Source organism: Cibotium barometz, chromosome 4 (genome assembly GCF_041138505.1).
Source record: "Cibotium barometz isolate CiBa-2024 chromosome 4, ASM4113850v1, whole genome shotgun sequence".
Classification (NCBI taxonomy): Eukaryota; Viridiplantae; Streptophyta; class Polypodiopsida; order Cyatheales; family Cibotiaceae; genus Cibotium; species Cibotium barometz.
Genome location: NC_141049.1, coordinates 15,887,500 through 15,893,930, shown reverse-complemented (window position 1 = coordinate 15,893,930; position 6,431 = coordinate 15,887,500). Strand labels below are relative to the sequence as shown.

General features: G+C 39.9%; 1 long non-coding RNA gene across 1 annotated transcript in view; it reads left to right on the top strand.

Moving 5' to 3' along the window:
- The window catches only part of LOC147638960 (uncharacterized), a 42,699-nt gene extending 36,616 nt beyond the window's left edge, over window positions 1–6,083 (top strand). The window contains exon 2 of the long non-coding RNA XR_015263379.1: window positions 5,753–6,083. This is a non-coding gene — a long non-coding RNA (uncharacterized LOC147638960). The remainder of the gene's footprint in view (window positions 1–5,752) is intronic.
- Window positions 6,084–6,431: the final 348 nt, after the last annotated feature.

Here is a 6,431-nt window from a genome sequence, read left to right as displayed (position 1 = left end):
CCTTGAGCTTCAAACTTGATTCAAGAGAGGTCACATCAATGAGAGAACTGTAAAATAGTGTTAACAATGCTTCTTCAAGAGAGGTAAAGTGCCCTTGTACTTCTAGTCTATCTGACATCAAAACATTACCAATAAATAATTTTCTACATGTCTATACAAATCCAAATGTTTGGAGAACATGGATTCCAAATGTTTGTTCTCATCTTTGTTGCATTGCTAAAGAATAATGTTTTTCGGAGTGTGGTGCATGGTTAGTTCAAGGATTAAAAGACTTGTTAAGGTGTTGAGTGGCATTGTGCATATGATGTCTTCATGAAGTTGGCTCTTCTTTGCTGCATCGATCCACCACCAACCCTAGCCCTTGCTAAACTCCTCAATTCTTTACCGAGAAGTCCTCAATTCAATTATGTGAAAAAGAATACTCATGACCATTATTGGGTGGAATTTCTGGTTCAAGATGTTTCTTTTGCCTTCTGACAGCGTTTCTTTGAGAGATTTAAGCAGATTGTTTTTTTTTCACAAGCTTCATTTACCATGAAAGAATCTTCTCTTTGTGTTGAAGAGAGTTTTGCAGATGAACATGCCATCTATTCCTAGTGTATTCTTTTTATTCCCTTTCATCCTAGGCTCCCCTTAAAATTCATGACTTCTACAAGAACCTTGTAGTACCTATTTGTCTATCAAATTATTTAATTTTGGGGCACTTGAAAGAATGTTTGCATTTAAGGTTCAAACTATTTGCATGATCAATTATGCTTGCATATGCTCCCAAATCATGTTAGTATTTAAACATGGTAAAATTTTTAAATTGCTTTGTAAAACATATAATATTTGTAATCAATGCGCGCGCACGTGGAGGGAACAACTCCAATGGATGCATCTAGCCTCAGAATTAAAAATTGATGGTACACGAGAGTGAGATGGTGGATGTTAGCACATAGCGAGCTTTGTGTTTATCCATGCATATAATGCTACCTTTACAACACCCTGAAAAACTTCGATACCAATTATGGACACAAGCCTATGCTAGGGTTAGGGTTTGGCAGCACACTATGGTGGATGGAAAACCTCCATGGTGGCACAGATAGAGAGAGAGAGAGAGAGAGAGAGAGAACGTAGCTTGTAACAAAGCTTAAAAGGTGTCATGTAACTTGGGTCCATGGCCAAGAGAATTGGGAGAATGGGAAAAGGACTCTGCCCATGACTCTGCCCATGGACACATTAAAGTGTAATGTGAAAAGTAGAGCCTTGTATATAAGTCAACATAACCCTAGTTTGGTACTAATCACTTGACTAATTGAAAATTACCATTTCTCTCTCTAAACCTAGGCTAATCGCTCTAAGCTAGGCTAATCGAAGGCTAATCTAGTTGTAGCTTTTTTTCATTGGTATCAAAGCTTAGTTCTTGATCCATCTTCATCTTCCTTTCAAGAAAAAATGTGGGATTCTCAAGTTTCTTGATTTTTTTAAATATTTTCTTGAGAAAATTAGTGCAATCATGGAAAATATTTAAAGTTTGATAACAAAAATCATGGCAATGGGTGATCTTGAGTGATGGCCATGGTTTTAGGACATGATTTGGTCTCAATTTTGAGGAAGTTGGACCAATTTTTGACAGTCGAACATGGTTTGGTCAAGGTTTAACGTGTAAAGGGCGTATGCAACCAGGGTATTATGCAAGCCGACAACTCACTGATGCCGAGAAGAGGTATGGTGAAATGAAGAAAGGTGGTTTGTCTCTTGTTTTTGCAGTAAAGAAGTTCAGGCCATACTTGTTACCTCGTCCTTTTTTATTCCTCACATCTCAACCTTCTTTACAATTCTTGGTCCGCAAACCCAATCCTGCAGGAGGAAAGTTTGCAAAGTGAATTTGTGAGCTTCAAGAATTCTCTTTCACTTTTATTATAGAAAACACCGCTAGGGCCTCTCTTGCAGATTTGCTTACCACGAAGGAAGAGGAAGAAGGAACATGAACAAAGGAAGAAGTATATGAAGATTTGGAGACACCACCGCTTTCACTATGCATTTTGATGGAACCTTTAGTCCTTCAAGGCAATGTGGGACTGGGGAGGATAGTTTTATTTGATCCAGAAGGAAAAGAGAGGTATAGACCAAGGGTAGGAAATTTTCAAAGGTTATATCAAATAATGTGGCCGAGTACAATGCATTAATTTGGGGATTAGAAGATTGCATAAAAGATGGAATTAAAGAGGTAGAGATTAAAGGAGATTCACAATTGGTCATCCGACAAATGAAAGGAGAATATAAGACAAGGAGTCCTAATCTCCAAGAATTGTATAAAAGGGCAATGGAGTTAAAAGAAGCTTTTGAGTTTTGTAAATTTATGTATGTTAATAGGAAGGATAATCAAAAGGCTAATGAATTGGCTACTAAAACTTTGGCTTCTTTCAAAGTAGCTAATCTTGCATTAATGGATAGAGGTTGGCCTGAGCTCCAAGATGTTCAACACTATTTAGATACAAGATACTTCCCTCCTGGATGGAATCCTCAACAGAAGCAAAGGCTTACAAGGAAAGCTCATCCTTACCCAATTCTAGGGGATGTTCTTTACAAGCAGGTAAGGATAAGATTCTTAGGAGGGTAGTGAGCCTAGAAGAATCTAAAAGGATTATGGAATTATGTCATGAATGTTCAGGTCACTTTGCCTCAGAGCACAACTCCAAGGATCCTTAACACAGGTTATTATTAGCCTCGACTCAGCAAAGATGTCTATGAGTGGTGCAGAAGCTGTAAAGTATGCCAGGCATATGGGCATAAGCAATTGGTTCCCGGACCCTTAAACCCTATCCCAGCATATGGTCCATTTGAAAGGTGGGGATTAGATTTTGTGGGCCCACTTCCTCGTTCCTCACATGGGAAGTATTACATATTGGTAGCCACAGATTATGCGATTTGGGTGTCCATTAGAAATCCTTACGGATGGGGGGAGGTCTTTCAAGAATGACTTGATTGAAGCTTTGGTGCAGAAATTAAAAATAAAGCATGCTATGTCAACTCCCTATTATCCCCAATGTAATGGTTTAGTAGAAAAAACTAATGGACTGCTTTGTGGATCTTTATCCAAGCTAGTGGATACTATGAATAGAAAGTGGGATAATCATTTGCCAGAGGTCCTATGGGCCTATAGGACAACTCACAAGCTCTCTCTTGGTTTCACACCTTTTCAGTTAGTTTATGGAATGGAGGCTATTTTGCCAATAGAATTGGAAATCTTAAGCCTTCGCACATCTTTTGCACGCTTGAACAAATGAAGAAGAAACACATGCCCAACGCCTAGTACAACTGGAGACCTTGGATGATGTTGAGATATCAAGCTCATCTAGTGAGGCAGTGGACACTGATGACCCGCCTGGGGGATAGGCCCCACACTTACATCACTGGCATGGTTGGTGAGATCATGGGTGATATGCGGCCAATCGGATGACAGGCTGTGTGATAGCCATTCTAGAGACTGGCATAGTTATAGCGCCAGCTCATTTAGTTGGGTTCATACTATAGAGAACCCTAGTATGCATTTGGTTGAGTACCTTTCATATTGTGTGTACTCTTATCTTTGTATATGGTGTGTTGAGTGTTGAGTGAAGAAGAAGATTTTCAGCCTCTCACCTTGTGTGTTCTCTTTTAGGGTTTTGTGAGTGTGTGTGTGCTTGCAAGAGCTCAAGCTCTCTTCTCCCTTGCATCTTTTCATGGTATCAGAGCCTGGTTCATGCTAAGGGCTGAGCTGCAAGCAAGAGAAGCACAGGAAGCGGTACGAGGGTAAGAGCTTCAACTACTCTTTCCTATTTGTGTTGGCAACTACACCCTTGTCGGGAGCTTTACGGGAGGCACCAGCAAATGATCTCTGATTGAGGAGCTTTCTTCGCGGAAGTAAAGCTATAGGGAAACTATTCTGTCCTATTGGACGATATTTTTTGGGCCGAAAACGCGTTTCGGGTGCGTGAGGACCTCCGTTTTTCAGAAAGCAGGCGATTTCAAGCATTGCGGGTAAGTCATCGATTCTCCGCAGAACTCTGTTTTAAGAACTGTAAGAAGACAGATTGGTTATGCAGACATTGTGTGTGCTGCAAGGAGGTCAACAATTGTCATTGGGTGTATGTATGCACATTGAGGTCACTGGTTGTGACATTTGAGTGTAGTACAGTACCGCTGCAAAAAATACAGCAGTTTGTGCAAGACAAACCAGAGTGCTGTTTCTCATAAATTTGTGTGTCTGGCAAGATGTCAAATGATGGCATAAACCAGATTGTTGCTGAGAAGCTTGATAAGAATAACTTCCATGCTTGGAGGTTCAGATTGACGAATTTCCTGATGGGAAAGGGTTACTGGGACTATATAGAAGGTGAGCATGAAGAGGCACCGGAGATACCAGAGATCAATCCGACTACTGCAGATGTGAAAGAGTTCAAGGATTGGAACCAAGGCGCTAGAAAAGCTATGTATTGGCTCTCTATCAGTATACAGGACACCATGACTGGGCACATACAGGTTGCCAAGTCTCCTAAGGAGGCATGGGACACCTTGGTAAAACTCTATAAAACGAATACCAAGGCACGAAAGATACACTTGAAGAATGAACTTCATACTGTGGAGAAAAAGAGTATGTCAAGGTTAGTACAAACATAGAAGGGTGTAGGCAAGCTCACCACCCAACCATGGTTCGAGTGTGCAGACCTCCCCTGAGCAAGGGGCTAGGAACAAAGTGATGGAGGAGTGTCACACACTTGTGTATGTAAGGTATAGTGGTATTTTGTCAACTGTGTAGGTTGTTGGCCGAATATTGAGGGGATTTTTCAAAGCCGTCCTATGGTAATGATGCAATTTGGACCATCATTGATAGTTCGAATATTCTTGTTAGGTTTTTAAGCATCATGATATGCCTTAGTCTATTGTCGAAGACGTGGACCCAAGGACTATGAGTTTTTTGGAAGGCTCTCTTTGATGATATGGATAGTAAGATGAAGTTTTCTTCAGTCTATTATATCTTCATATGGATGGGAAAAGTGATCATGCAAATCAACATTTCTCAACGTGCTGGGATTTTAATCAGAAATTCCCCAATGCCTTGCTGCAAAAACAGGAATGACCATACCTGGAATGTGTGGGAGCCTAGGAGGACACCATATTCATCCATAAGTATGGGACGTTGGGCACCAAATGTGTAGTAGTGTGCAAGTATTGTGGAATTTGTGTGTATCTTTTAGAACTTCCTAGTAGTTTTTGAATAAATAAATAAGTAAATAAAAATAAAAAATAAAAAATATAAATATATTTATAATAAAGAGTTCTCGAAACTTGCTGTTTTTTTTAGTGATGGACGAAACCTCTCAAAAAAGAACCTTCAAAACCTTGAAATGTTTCTTGTGATTATGCCCCCACTTGCCGCGGAGGTATGCATGATGGAGCGGATGGACTCAGCTGGAGGGGTGAGAGTACCATTGATGGTCTCACTACTGTCATTGATGATCTCCCATGTCGAGCTGGTGCTTGGAGACCAGGGCTCTGCTGCATGTTTTGTGAAAAATCTATTTGTTGACGTGCAGTCTTTTTCCAGTTGTTATTTATCGATTTCGATAGTCAAAATTATTGGTGGTCAGATGGGACAGTAAAATACCTTTTAGAATATTTTTATGGCCTATTTTTAAGTGTATCTTTTTAGTGCCATAATCTTAATGTTATGTCTTTGAAGACCAGTATGGAGTTGTTTCTTTTGACTTCTTTGTATGACATGCAGGTGAAATGGCATAATGGTCATGACATATGAAAGACTAGAGAGCACAGTGGCAAGATGGGCTCCTTATTTTCACTTGTCGCAAAACAGTTTTATTTGATGTTCCATGTTTTGTTTCTCTTGTGACATTGGTTTGGGAGTCTTTGCTGAGCTTCATGGTTCATGTGATACATCCTTGGTGTTTTGCTTCAATGTTTACCTCACTCTATGGGGAGGAATTGGCTCTCTTAGCATGAAGATCCTTGTGCTGCCATTTTAGGATGATGTGGTAAAGTACTTTTTACTTATCCATTTCTTCTCCATTTTGAAGTAAGGAGAGTTAAATGTTATTTTACTCATGGGCTCTTGCTTGAATGGTTATTTCACCTCATTCGAACCATGGTGTATACTTTCTCTCTCATAGACATGCATACACAAATTTTTCATTTCTTCTTCAAAGTTAATTATAAATTTACTGTGATGCACGTGTACACACGTCCAACCACACACACACACACACACACACACCCCCTCGCTCTCCATTTCTTAACTAGAGCTTATTATAATTTTACTTGTGGACTCTTTCTTGAGTGGTTATTTCACCTCATTCAAATCGTGACAGCTATTGACACACTTTTTTAGTGAAATCGCTGTTTGATTAGAAGAGTCAATGTACATTCGTAGTTGTCCCAGAGTGGGGCAA